Raw genomic sequence first — 15,186 nt, forward strand, 5'->3', positions numbered from 1 at the left:
TAAAAATAAATGATTTGTTCTAGTGCTGAGGTCGATAGATAATGATTCATGACCTCTGCAATTAATGCAAGGTCAATTGCTTCTTGTTTTTTTAGGAACAAATTGTGAACACGATTACGTTTTGAAAAGGAATGGAAGTTGTTTGGACAGCATGATGCTAAACAGTTTAAGTTTGTTGCTTGGTGTTTCAACAAGGCCTTTCACAAAATAAAGGAAACAGAAGCCTTGGTCCATGAAGTTGCCAGTGGCCCTTGATAAATAGTGCTGAAATGACAAAAGCAGGTGTCTAAGCAATAGATTTTTACCAGGCAGTTTCAAAATAATTGGTCATGCAATAAGCAGTGACATGGGCAATGGAGTAGCTTGCAGCAGCATAAGCAAGCCAGTGCATCCAGTAGAACATTTAGTAGAATATTTGCTAACTGCTTTTACTGCTCCTCCACCACTTTGCTTTGGACTGTCGTGATTGCCTGCAAGAAGAATGCAATGAATGCAAGATTTCCGCTACAGTAGTGAGATTTGAATTTAATTGCAAACCCGACTCATATTCACCAAACATACAAAAAGCACAAGGTTATACGCCTTTAAATAACATTAATAAATACCAGTGTGTGAAAATAATACTGTAAGTCAAGATATATTAATTTAGCTTCTTTGCTCATCTCACATGGAAATGCTTAAAACATTTTTGCCTGATCACTACACATCCTCTCATTTGAAAGCAAACATGTCCAGCTGAAGTCTGTGTATTATTTCTGATGACAGATGTAGTAAATATTTAGCAATACACACATGTGGTCTAATTTTGGAGTTCAGACTTCAAAGAAGTTTTTCAGTCGTCAGTGACTGCAGTGCAGTCTAATTATTTTTTCAGGTTAGGGTACACATGGTAAAGTCTCTTTCGCTTTTATTAATTTTTTAGAAACCTGAGATTCTGAGGCCATATGCCAAATATTTTGTAATACTGTACTACCTGTACTGCTGAATATGAAAATAATGCTCATGAGAACGTATATTTATTTAATTTAATACAATGTCTTACTCTTTAAATAAACAAAAAAAAAAAAGAAAAACAAATAAATGTATTCATTCTTATAACAATAATAATAGTTAATTATTATTATAATTATAATTATTATTATTACTGTTTTTGTTGTTGTTGCTGATATTATTAGATATCTTTATTAATGTATATAAGGCATATTGTCTGGGAGAAAATCTATATACAGTCCCAATTCCAAAACTAATGGAATAGCAAAGCCAATTAATTTAATGTTCAATACTTATATGTAAATGTGTTATATGACATAGAAATGAGAGCATTATGTATCAGACCACCCAATTTTTATGCAAACACAAATACTGCATTATGACAGGTGTTCGAGGTGTGTCCTGTTAGATTGATTGTTTTAACATTGAATAAAACAATTTGGAATGTTCTTTGTATGACAATCTAATATTTGAACAGTTAGCCTGAAGACTAACAGTATAGTAGAATCAGGAGTAAGAATCAGGAGAAAATACTGGAATTTGTAAAAAACAAAAAAAAAAAAAACACCTAACAAAAAAAAAACAAAAAAACTAAGAACCATGATTAACCTTTAGCAAAGTAATGAAAAAGCTAAAGTGTGGAGAAATAAAGAATCTGCTCATGATCTAAATACAAACTCATCTGTAAAACATGGTGATGGTAGTGTCAAGTGTTTATATTGGCTGCTGTATCATGCTTACTAATCTTTATTGATTAACTCATAATGGTACCAGCAAGATGAATTCAAATGGAATCTTTTGTCTGCATATTTAGAGAAACATGCGTTCAAATGATTTTGGAGATTCATTGTCATCCAACAAGACACTGACCCAAACCACACTACCAACTCAAAAAAAGGATTGTGTGCATACTTTCTGCATCCTAAAGAAGTAAGAAGTTTAAGTAAAAAGCATCACAAAAAAGATACCAACAGTTTGGTAAATAAATTATAGGCTTGATGCAGTTACTACAAGACAATATACAAACAACAAAGCATTTAGTTTGAGCTTCAAGATTTTCTGTTCCTGTACTTTAGCTTGGGTGGTTTGAAACGAAATATTCTATGTTTTTATTTTGTTTGTATGGATGTAAATACAAAAGAAATTAAAGGTGAAATTCATCTAATATTCATCTATTGATCTCAGACTCAAATGTCTCCAGTCTTCAGTAAAAACATATGAACATATGAAACATATTTTTAACATTGTACATTAATAATAAAGACATCCAAACTTTGAAACACTATGTTCTAGATCAAAGAAATAGCTACAATTAATTTTGATGACAGCTTGGGCCATTCTTTCATCAGATTCACAAGGTAGTCAAATGGAATGATTTTCAATTCACAGCTGTTCCTTTTCAAGAGTTAATTTGTGACAAATTATTGCCTCCTTAATGGGCTTTAGACCATCAGTTGTCTTGCACAAAGGAAATGGTGAGTACAGAGTCAAAAGCCCTATTAGTGCTACTACACTTACTGTACAAATCCATATTATGGCAAGAAACAAAGTTTAGCAAAGAGAAAAGACATTTCATCATAACCATAGGAAATTAACTTTAAATGTATCTACAAGTGTAGTAGATCCATCAAATACTATGATGAAACAGGCTCTTATGTGGACCGTCCCAGGAAAAGAAGACCAAGAGCTACTTCTGCTGCAGATGATACGTTTATTAGAATTACCAGCCTCAGAAACCGCTGATTTACATAAATGCTTCTGGGAAAGAATAATTGGCAGACATATTTCAATATCCACTGTTCAGAGGAGATTGCGTAAGTCAGGTCTTAATAGTCGAACAACATTGAAGAAACCATTACTTCAAAAGAACAACCACCAAAAGAAACTTACTTGGGCAAAGAATAAACATTAGATCAATGGAAAACTGTCTGTTGGTCTGATTTGAAATTTGAGATTTTTGGTTTTAAACACCATGTTTTTGTTAGACATACAGAGGGTGAACAGACAGTTCCTGAATGTGTCGTTCCCACTGTGAAGCATGGAGGAGGTGTGATGATGTGGGGGTGCTTTGCTGGTAACACTGTTGGTGATTTAGTCAAAATTTAGGGCACACTTCACCAGCATAGAGTCATAGAGACATGCCATCCTATCTGGTTTACACTTACTGAGACCGTAATTTGTTTTCCAACAGGACAGTGACCACAAACACACCTCTAGGTTATGTAAGAGCTGTTTGTTGAACAAGGAGAGGGAGGGAGTGCTGCATCAAATGATCTGGCCTTCACAATCTAAATCCATTTGAGAGTTTTGTGACTTTAGAGTGTGCAAAGCTGTCATCGAAGCAAAATGTGGCAACTTTGAAAAATTGAAAATACAAAACATATTCTAGGTAATTAAAAATTTATCGCATACATGTTGTTTCATAGTTTGGATGTCTTCAGTATTAATGTGCAATTGAACATTTTTTTTTTCTGTTGACTGCTACTGTACATTTCTATAATCAAGTAGACTCTGCTGCTTTGTGTGTTTGTGTGTATATGTGACAGCAAATATGGTAGGGGTAAACATTTTAGGTGACCAATAATAATTCCTAAATTTATTATTAATTCCTTTTTTAACTTCTTCGGTTTTTCTTTACCTTCATCATGGCAGCCCACACATTTCTAAATTGTATTCTTGTCCTCCATGCTTAGGTCTGAAACCTTAAGGTGTTGGGGTAGACCATGAGAGTGGTGAAGAGAGAGGTGTGTTTGTCTGTGTGTTACATAAATGCAGCGATGTGGATTGCTCATTTTTGCACCATAGCTGGTATTAATATATGATTCATGCTTCTGTTTAACTTAAAATTTAAGGTTAATGAACATATTGTTGTTGTTTTGATATCCACATCTATTGCGAGGGGCTTTGATTGTGTTGAAACAGAACAAAACAAAAAACCTCACCAGAACTGAATCTGTTTTGACATTACAGATCTGCCAAATGTTGTTTCTTCCGCTATAGGCACTCAAGACAATATTTGTGTTTTATAGTATAAATTTAGCATGCAACAGTATCACTCTGTAACACTGGTATATCCAGTGAATACTATTTCTGTGTGCAGTACATTCCTTTAAATGTGAGTATGATTTATGGTATTGAAAGAAAGCAGTATTTTATAAGGATATTTTATAACATAACAATTATCAAATTATTCAACAATCATCCTGCACTGCCGTGTCAGGTCCTTATTGCAAATGTGCTATATATCAGATACTGTTATGTACAGTCTGTCATCCTGGAATAGGAGAGACAGGAAGAAGAAGGTAACGATGATACACAGTGAGTTATTTGAGACAGGTTCAAAAGCATGCCATGTGCACTCTCTGGAAACTGGAGAGCAGATGTTTACATCTCAGGTTATGTACCTGGGGATCGATGACCAGTCTGGAATGTCTGTGCCTGAGGGTATGTCTGGCACTGACAAATGTATGTCACTTTGTGACTTAGACCTTAATTGACTTGAACTGCATATATATTTAGACACTTTTTGTCTGAATTAAAATAATAATAAAAAGTACAAATTCATAAAGCTAAGATATGATAGAGGCTTTAAATCATTGCTTTCAGTGTAGAAATCGGCTTATTACTTTGTATTATAGTTGTTCAGTCTGAAAATGCTTCACGCATAGAACAAGCTGTGATGCATGCAGCTTGAATATAAAAAAAATACATAATATGATGGTTTGTAAAACATTTAACAATTGTTATACATTAACACACTTGATACTGACCCTTATGCTTGCAGCAAGAGATGCAGTGGTCAGAGATATCTTACAGACAGCACATCAAGCAAATGTCCAGGCCTGTTAATGTGGAAAAGGAGTTTGGTATTTGTAGTTGTTTGACAAATGTTTTCTGACTGTGGGTTAAAAATTGGGAATTGGTAATGTTTCTTTACCACTGCCAAGTTTTTATCATAATGGAACCAAGTAAAAAGCACATTGCACCAACCGCTGTTTGACAGTGACATTGGCAGGTCTTTGACCCAAGAAGCATTAAAAGATTGCGTCATTCCGTCTGAGACAAGAACTAATGACATGATGCAATAGGTTGCCCTTAGGCACTCATATGTGTCGGCAGAACATTCCTGCAGATTTTTATTTCAAAGACAGATGCATCAGGGCCGTGTCGGTGGCATCATAGCAGCACAGAACACAAAGGCTGTTTCATGTCAGAAACAACCAGCATATCGTAATGTCCTCATTGAATTCAAACGGCTAACTGTGTGATGGTTCATACCTCTTTAGGTAAAACTTTGGAGCTTTTTACCAAAAAATTTTAGCACAATGTACACAAGATCACCACTGGCGACCTCTAAATACAGGGGCGCATTCCACAAATGTTCAATACTCAAACCAAATGATTATCCTGACCGCAGTAGTAAAAAACAGACAATTGAAAGAGTCCAGGAAACGTATGGCTGCTTTTTTTTTCTAATTCACAACATTTTTGCATTTAAGAGATTTGAAATTACATGCTATTCTGTGTGCTAAAAGGCTGATGTGATTTTTGAACGAACACAAAGATTTGTAATCATGACTCTGAAGGGTGCATATTTACACATTCCAACTGCTGTGCAAATTGTTTTGGCACACAACCAGTCAAATTGATGACTGTATGCCTTTCACTCTGCAGGTTTGCTGATAGCACAATTATAGTCAAACAGACTATAACGGACTACAATGGTTTTCCCTTACTATTTACGATATGTGCATGCAGTTTATTTTAAATGCCAACAATCCAATATCTACAATCAAAACAATCAATGCGCAAGCACACAGTTACTCTTAGTCCGGTTCCAAATGTAGTGTCAAGGCTGAGAGTGTCAAGGTTCCATATATATATATATATATATATATATATATATATATATATATATATATATATATATATATATATATATATATATATATATATATATATATATATATATATATAGTTTCATCACACACAGACTGATATATTTCAAGTGTTTATTTTTTTTAATTTTGATCATTTGGGCTCACATTTGATAAAAAAAAAAAAAAACACCAATTCTCAAAAGATTTGAATACTTCACAAGACCATTTTAAAAACATTTTTACTGAATTGTTGGCCTTCTGGAAAGTATGTTTATTTAGTGTATATGTACTCAATACTTGGTCAGGGCTCCTTTTGCTTGAATTACTGCCTAAATTCGGCATGGCAGGGAGGTGATCAGTCTGTGGCACTGCTGAGGTGGTATGGAAGCCCTCAGCTCATTTGCATTTTTGCGAATCTTGTATCTTGTTTTCGTATTTTCCTCCTGACAAAATAGGTTCAGGTCTGGTGAGTTTGCTGGCCAGTCAAGCACACCAACACCATGGTCATTTAACCAACTTTAGGTGCTTTTGGCAGTGTGGGCAGGTGCCAAATCCTACTTGAAAATGAAATCAGCAGCTCCATAAAGCTGGGCGCTCTAAACTTCCTGGTAGACGGCTGTGCTGACCTTGGACTTGCCCAAACACAGTGGACTAACATCAGCAGATGACATGACTCCCCAAACCACCACTGACTGTGCAAACTTTACACTGGACCTCAAGCAACTTGGATTCTTCGACTCTGGGACCTTGATTTCCAAATAAAATGCAACATTTTCTATCCTTTTTTTTGAAAAGACGACTTTGGCTCATTGAGCAACAGTCCAGTCCTTTTTGTCCTTTGGCCAGGTAAGACACCTCTGACGTTGTCTTTGGTTCAGGAGTGGCTTGACACAAGAAATGCTTTAGTTGTAGCCCATGGATACCTCTGTATGTGGAGGCTCTTGAAGCACTGACTTGAGCTGCAGTCCACTTTTTGTGAATCTCCCTAAATTCTTGAATGGCCTTTGTTTTAACCACATTTTTTCCTTCTATTCAACTTCATTAATGTGCTTGAATACAGCAAGACAAGTTGTTTCTTGTAAGCCAGCTTTAGAAAAGGCTTCCTTCTGGGATGATGACCGACTTGTTGCAGTGTGTGGGGAATTGAGTGAGCACTGAGAAGCAGACCATTCACTTATACAACATCTAAAGCAATGCTGGCAGCACTCGTATCTGTTCCGCACCTGACACACAGCACGAGGACTCATATTCTTTGATCGACCCTTGCAAAGCTTATTTCGAGTGGAACCCATTGTGGAAAACCTCTGTATGACCCTGGCCACCGTAACTCATTTTCAGGGTGTTACTGATCTGCTTATAGCCTCAGCCACCTTTGGGGAGAGCAACAATTCTCAAATCTCCAGAGAGTTCTTTGCAATAAAGGGCCATATTGGACATCCAGTGGTCATTATGAGAGAATTGTACTCAAATCACCAAATTTTAACTGCTCTACAAAATACAACATTTTTATGGTCCTGTCAAGCAGACAATAACATGAACAAGATTAATAGTACGTGGTGTTGCATGGTTACAGCAACAACATACAGCTGTTATTACTTAGACTGTACTCATTTGTGTTGCAGGTTATTTAGATAATAATGGCTGTATATTGAGATATTTTCAGAGGATAGTAAATCTGTACTGTTACACAAGCTTCACATTGACTACTTTAAAATATATCCAAGTCTTATTTCTATAGTATTGTCCCTTGATATACGTACTAAAATAGTTGCTAAACGTAAATAAATATTAATTAATAAAGCAAAACAAATTTAAAGCAAATGATTAATATAGACAATGATACACATGCTTTTTTAACTGAGCAGTCGAAGGAAAAAAAACCTATAAAGTACTATATTAATGTGATGTTTAGCTGACTTGGTTTAAAATTTATACTGTATGTGTGGAAAAAATGAAAGACTCTTGGCCTAGGGCTTATATATCATTTGCATAATCTGCTTGACACATCTTTAAGAGCAAAAACATTTTCGGACCAAAAGCGGGTTTGACTTATCACAGCGTAATGATTTATGACCATGAAAGTAACAACAGCATGCATGGCTTGTACCTATCAAAATAGCAACAGAATGAACTCATTATACTTAGTGCTGTAGCTAACCAAAATATAGGCATAATGATAAATGCACTATATAAACAAAAGTTTTGAGACACTTGACTTTTGATGGAACTACAATACTTCTCTAATTTTTCCCTCATACCATTTCAGAGAGTTTTTCCTTCCCACGGTCGCCAGTGGCTCGCTCTTTAGTGATAAACTTAAAAGGAACAAACTTATAGGCACTAAATTTAAAAGTTCTGCAGCCGCTTTAGGACAATGCCCATTGGTAAAAAAGTACACAAATAAAGCTGATATTTTTCAGGCATATATTCTTCCCCAAACAAATTTGGAGGCACACCATCATATTGAATGTCTTAGCATATGGTTGCACTGAATTTTCCCATCAATTGAACTAGGAGACCCAAACCTGTTCCAGTGTGACATGCAGCTATGTGCAAAAAGAGTTCCATGAAGATATGCTTTATATTAGTTGGGGTGGAAGATCTTGAATGGCCTGCTATAGAGGGATGAAATGGGATGAATTGGAACGCTGACAGCACCCCAGGCCTCCTTGCCCTACATCATTACCTGACTGTACTAATGCCTTTATGGCTGAATGAGCATAAATGGGGACAATATGTGGAATAGGATGTTCAAAAAGCACATACAAATTGTTTTGGTCGTGTCCAAATATTTTCTCCATCTTGTTCATCACCTGTTCCATTCCCAATTCTAGCACCTACATTCTACATTATTATTGTAGTTACTACTTTAGCATTGCATTCAATCTCCTTAGCATGCTCTTAATTATTAAGACATGAAACAAGTTTGCCTTGAAAATAAAGCCAAAGTGTGACACTGTTCTCCTAATCCTTTAATTAGCAGTGACAATAAAATATAATGCAAAAAGAATCCCTAGTTGCATACAAAATTGACACTGGTGGTGACATTATTTTCACTATTTAAAATAAAATGTGTGGTGTTAGAAAAATGGTGGGGATAAAAAGGTGAATGGGCTAGTCAACATTTAAGTTAATCTGCTTATATAAAAAATGCCACAGTTCTTGCACATTCTGTTTTCAAGCAATTGTGAGGACATTTGTGTTTGATTTATCTGATGGACTGTGGATTATTAATGCTGTCATAGACAAAAAATAAACAAATCTTCAGTAGAAGGAAATAAACTGTATTTCTTAGTTCATTGCTTTTATTTGATCCAGCAACAAACTTGCTTTCTATATGATCCATCCTGGTGCTTATTTTAGTTGTTTTCACTTCACTTGAAAAAAATTGCTGCTGAGTATTTGTTTACATAGAAAACCTAAAGATGAGACAACTGTGTATGGTATCACATAGAAAGCATTGAACATGGCTTTGGACTGCAGTTTTGCTACAATGGGTTAGGGCTACAATTGCCATAACCTGTTTTGCCCTGAAGTCTCCATCAGTGAACAGCTTACTCAAATACAGAATACATTTCATGTTAAAACTATGATGAATTTCTAGGTAATTCTAGGTCATTTATGAATTTCTGCATACACAGTTATATAAGGGAATTATTTATAATCGCAATATCCAGTGTCACCCAAATGAGGATTGGATGCCTTTTGAGTCTGGACCTTTTCCTCATATCATCTCAGGGAGTTTTTCCTCACCACTGTCACCTTTGACTCATTTATAAGGGATAAACTTATCAAAATAAATGTATTAATAAAAACATTTATGTCAGCAATTTAATTTTATCAACCCACTTTGTGACATGTCCTCTGTTAAAAGTGCTGTACAAAAAAAATAAGTAATTAGTCATAAAACTGCTCTGAGAAAGTTGTCAAATCTGAGCAAGAAATCAAGGTCGGCATGAAGCATGCAAAAGCAGAAATATGGTGGGTGGTGCTGGGATTAATCATCACAAGGTCAGAGATGACTTATAAATGACTTCTTTTTGCAATTTCTTGTTTAAATAATTATGTACAAACAGTTACATAAACTTGTTCAAAAGGATTCTACTTAAGTAGTATGAGCACATTTTGAATATCTGCTCAGTATATACTAGATCATGTTGTTTCAAAGCAACCAGTCTGCATTTCATGACAAACTACATATAATATTCAAGTTATCAATAATTAAAACGATGTCCACAGCATTTTTTATATTTATATAGCGTCCCTAATGAGTGAGCCAGTGGTGACTGTGGCAAGGAAAAATGACATGGATCTTTAGGCTGTTGATGTGGAATTATCCCCAGCTGCACAGAGCTTTACAGAATACAGTAAAAAAAAAGAAATAAAAGTTTGTATGGTCTTGTTTATTCAGCAAAGTTTATGATTTTTATGATGAAAGGTTAAAACGAGGAGTTCAGAGATTGTTTTTCCACCCCCTATTGTACTATAACAGATTTCTGCTTTCTGCTTCTTTCTTCCTCACCTGCTGCCCCCTGGATTTATCTACATTTAGTTAACATAACCATAGGGACCAGACTCTAAAAATATGTAAGTATGCTTATAAGGTTAAAATAATTCTCTCTGTCTTTGTCTCTCGCACTCCTCCACTCATTCAGTCTCACGTTCACACATATCTCTTGAGTATGTTATTGATCTAAATCCATTTATCTTTCATTTATCCACTTATCCACCCTTCCCATACTGACTACATACAAAAATAACAGTATTTCTCTCTCTCTCTCGGTTAAAATGTTAATATAAAAAAGGGACTTTACGAATAATAGTGAAAGCGCTGTAATACAAAACCTATAATATTTCAATAATGTTAGCTCCGAATAAAGATACGCAAACCTAAATCTAAAATTAAGTATACTCCCAGTATACTCCTTATTTTAATGGCGTGCTTGCTTCTTGAGTTTATCCAAAACCAACCTGTATGTATTATCTTTTAGTCCCACTTAAAAGCCTGCAAGTGGTTCTGTGCCTTGTTTGATTGACCTATCTTGAGAACCCCCTTTCTAGAAATCTGGTTGGTGGCAGCCAGGTTGCCATAACACCAGACTGTTTTGCCTGACCTTTGGCCCCTTTAAGGGGTACTATGGTCAGCCAGGCATTACCAATGTGGGGCCAATCGAAAGGGGAAAGAAGGGCAGGTGGGGGAAGGGGGCTGAAAGGCCCCTTGCTTTCTTTAACAGGGTCCTCTACGTATCCACCTTGCATCCAGGGCTCACATAGCCACAAAACTCAGGCACAGGCACACATACACAACAAACATACAGAGAATTAATGTTTTAATACTCTTATTTAAATTTGTGTTGTAATGTGTATTTGTAAAACTTTAAATATGGCCAGGCACAAATTCCATACAAAAGTGTACTACTTATCATTTATCAAAACCGTGAACACTGTAATCTATTATTCATGCACTGTTTGTTCTTCTTTTTTATAATTTTGTACTTATCACTGCTATCATAATGAGTAGTATGGTTCGAACTTAATTGTGGTTTATCTCTGGACTTCTTGTCCATGGTGATTGCACAAATACAACCGAATGCAGTAACTAGAAACCCACTGGTCGCAATGCTGGAACTTTCCTTCAAGAAAAAATTAAACCACATCTGACTTACCCTCTTTGTGTATTTATTTTTATCTTATGTCTGTCAGTTAGTTATGTAACAAGATATCCAAGCCTCTCTGAGTCAGGTCAGGTCTCAGTTAATGTCATTATGTGCCATCTTTGCTAATGCTTACAGAACGTTATATGATAAAAACCTGTATCACAACATCGTGTTAGACAAGCTCTTGGTAGTGGACTCAGTGTATACAGTGTTTTACCAACTGTAGATACTCCTGGAATATATGCTCTTTTAATATATGAGATCTGTGTGTGATATGCAGTTGCAGCTCAGATCATAATAATAATAATAATAATAATAATAATAATAATAATAATAATAATAATAATAATTATTATTATTATTATTATTATTATTATTATTATTATTAATTTTATTTTTAATATTGTGTATTTACATACAGAATAAGATGCAAGTCCAGATCAGATAACTCCTAGCTGTATTTTCATACACACTCTGACTGGCAAAACAAGAGCTATAGGGAATTTGTGAAAGATTGCTTATACTTTAGTGTGTTAGCTATACTATTATTAGTCAAGTCTGTGATGTTTCTTGAATTTTTTTTCTGCCCACTGTTCTGATTTCATGTTTGGTCTGGATGTTATGCTTATGTGTGATTGGCAGTGGCCTATTTTGTACTCTTTCATATTGCTTGTGTAAATTTGTGGCTGTGGAAAAAAGATTTACACTCCTGAGAACAACGTAAAAACAATGCAATGTAATATAGCTGCATTTGCACTTAAATCTGTGACAGTAGAAATCACCATTTAATGTGTTGGGTTTGTTCGTGAGCCATGTCATGTTTTGTATGCCCGATGTAAAGGGCATGACATAGCATAGAGTTCTAGATAATTTACAGATTGACCTGCATTAACCAGGAAAGTTCACGGATAACCAATCACAGTTTATAGCCAGGTGACTTTAGTCTTATCTGAAAGGGCCAGTGTGTCTGCAGGCTTTAATTACAGCCAAATTGGAAGCACGCTTGATAGCAGACTGGAGACTATGACAAACTGATTAAACAAATGAAACCAGTCCCTTCTGGATTATAATTTATGGATCCTGCATATAGCCTTTCCAACAACCAGCCCTCATTGAGTCACACAAAGCTTCATATCCTTCCAAAGAGCTTAAGGTTACAGTTGCTTGAATTCTGTTCCTGGCCTAACAAGTGAAAAGGTCATCATTGTTCACTGTATCTTTCTTCTAAACCTTAAAACAAGTGCTCTATATCGCATTTTTGTTTATCCTGTTCTGTACTGTTTCTTCCATATCTTCTTATCTACAGACATTCAGAGACATTTAGGCTTTACAGCTTTTATATGATGTTTACACATGCGTAGATGGTAGCTCAGTGGTTACGACATTGGACTTTAGAGCGGAAGGTCAAAAGTACAAATCCTAGCAACAAAAAGCTACTGCCACTGCTAAGCACTTGAACTCTCAACCGCTCTGTAGTAAGTCACTCTGGAAAATGGCATCTGCCAAAATGCCATAAATAAAAATATATTCCAAATCATGTCTAAGTCTGATTCTCTGGTTTGATTCTAATACTAGGTTACTGTCTGTGTGGAGTCCTGTCTTTTCTTCTTATGTTTGTTTGGGTTTTGTCTGGGTTCTCCCACAGTTTAATGATGTTGAGGTGAGCAGTTATGGTGATCGAATGCAAACTGTAATCCCGAGTCATTTTAGCAGACTGTTGACATTAAATACAATCCAAATTCATCCTCAAAGGTCCTGTGTTATGCCGTAAATTCTTATTTGAAGGAAGAATTTTAAGTGAAATATGGGACATGTGTAATGTTTATATCAAGTTAACATATTAAGCACAGTGTTGCAATCTAATGAATACAAACATTAGAGCTATTTCCCCACACAGATTAATTTTTGTAGTGTCGCTGCTGTCTAAATGCATGTAATATTATTAACTTGTAAATTATTTACAGAGAATGCAATTTTTTTTATAAGAAAAATGTGCCAAGCCTATTCTTCTACACATACTTGACTCATCAACATTTTCTCTTTCTGTTCCAGGTGCTGTTCTTCATATGTCCACATGCCTCTGAGGTGTGTGTTTATAGTGGTCAGGTAACTCAGCTTCCTTTTTTTAATAGGTTAACTGGCCCATTTGACAATCATTACACCAAAACGAGTTGTATGAAAATATGAATCCAAAGCTTTCCCACTACACCCATCCAATCTCTGTGCCACCTACATGTTTAGCACCCAAGCATGACTGACAGCACTACCATGGTGACTGCTTGGCACCATGCCAAACTGCCAGTGGTTACCACGATACCCGATTCCTATGGCAACCCTTTTTAACTTATTTTTTTATCCGCACATATATATATATATATATATATATATATATATATATATATATATATATATATATATATATATATATATATATATATATATATATATACCTATATATATATATATATATATATATATATATATATATATATATATATATATATATATATATATATATATATATATATGTGCGGATAAAATATATATATATATATATATATATATATATATATATATATATATATATATATATATATATATATATATATATATATATATATATATATAAAAGGTTTTTTGAAAAGCAGATTTTGTGTCTTCCCTCATGAATTTGGTTTATAGCAGGTACAAAACTAATAATAAAATACTACCAGAAACGATTAATTTTGAAATTGTGAAATGATATTTTTCAAATCAAATTAAACCATTCCTCATAAATAAGTTTGAGAAGTCTGAGTTTGCTACTATATTCTGCTGTAACAGTTATTGTTATGCACAAGACATAAATTAGGTGAAAAAGTGATATTTGTGATGTTTAAGGATATTTATGATAGGAGCATACTTGTAGAATAATTTCAAAGCATTTAAATTTCAAAGCTCAGCTTTGATTTGGTGCAGCTTTTATAATGCATTAATGTTCTTGAAGACATATATTATTAAATCATTTAAAATGTGGTTAAATGATTAGTTATATTCTATGATTAAGAATAAATATAAACTTAGCAGTGATCTTGTTCCATAAATCAATACCTCACTCTCATATGCATTGCATTGTCATTAATTCAATAATTATTTCTATGATAAATAATTATTTGGTCAGTCTTATGTGCAGATGAGTAAAAAACACATTCATAAGGTCAATATTACACACAACGTTCTCACACTTCCACCATTAATAAGTTTTTGCACACCTTTGCTTCACAAGGTATCAGCTTCTGTGTACAGGGTGGTTCTAGTTTACTGTCAATGCAAAGCACATAGACAGCTCAGACATATGCATGTGGAATTTAAAACACACTCACAATTCTAGTAACTGAATAATTATCTTAGACTGTAATAGTCATAAATAGATGAGCTGGTTTCAAGAGCCCGTAGACACAGAGAGACAAAATGGAGTCAACTTACAAAACCAAGACTTGCAGAGGGCAGAGGTGGTTTGAGGTAAGGCGATAAAAAGCCAGATAAAAGAGAAAAGCAGCCCATACAAGAATAACCACCTGGAATGTGTGTGGGGGCATTTTGGGACAGGGGAAAACTTTAAGAATTAGAGGATCCGGCAGCAGTCGGGGGGCCTCACAAGGGGATTAGCAACTTGAGCT

The 15,186-nt window shown here is 34.9% G+C and overlaps 1 protein-coding gene across 4 annotated transcripts in view; it reads left to right on the top strand.

The window, feature by feature from the left end:
* The window catches only part of spaca6 (sperm acrosome associated 6), a 39,478-nt gene that overhangs the window by 3,635 nt on the left and 20,657 nt on the right, over window positions 1–15,186 (top strand). For 3 of the 4 annotated variants that reach the window (XM_083538546.1, XM_083538548.1, XM_083538547.1), the window contains one exon: window positions 13,580–13,633. The gene's annotated coding sequence lies outside the window, so the exon portion shown is untranslated. The remainder of the gene's footprint in view (window positions 1–13,579; window positions 13,634–15,186) is intronic. The other variant, XM_083538549.1, reaches the window with a different exon arrangement.

Source organism: Silurus aristotelis (genome assembly GCF_946808225.1).
Source record: "Silurus aristotelis genome assembly, chromosome: 1".
NCBI classification, from domain to species: domain Eukaryota; kingdom Metazoa; phylum Chordata; class Actinopteri; order Siluriformes; family Siluridae; genus Silurus; species Silurus aristotelis.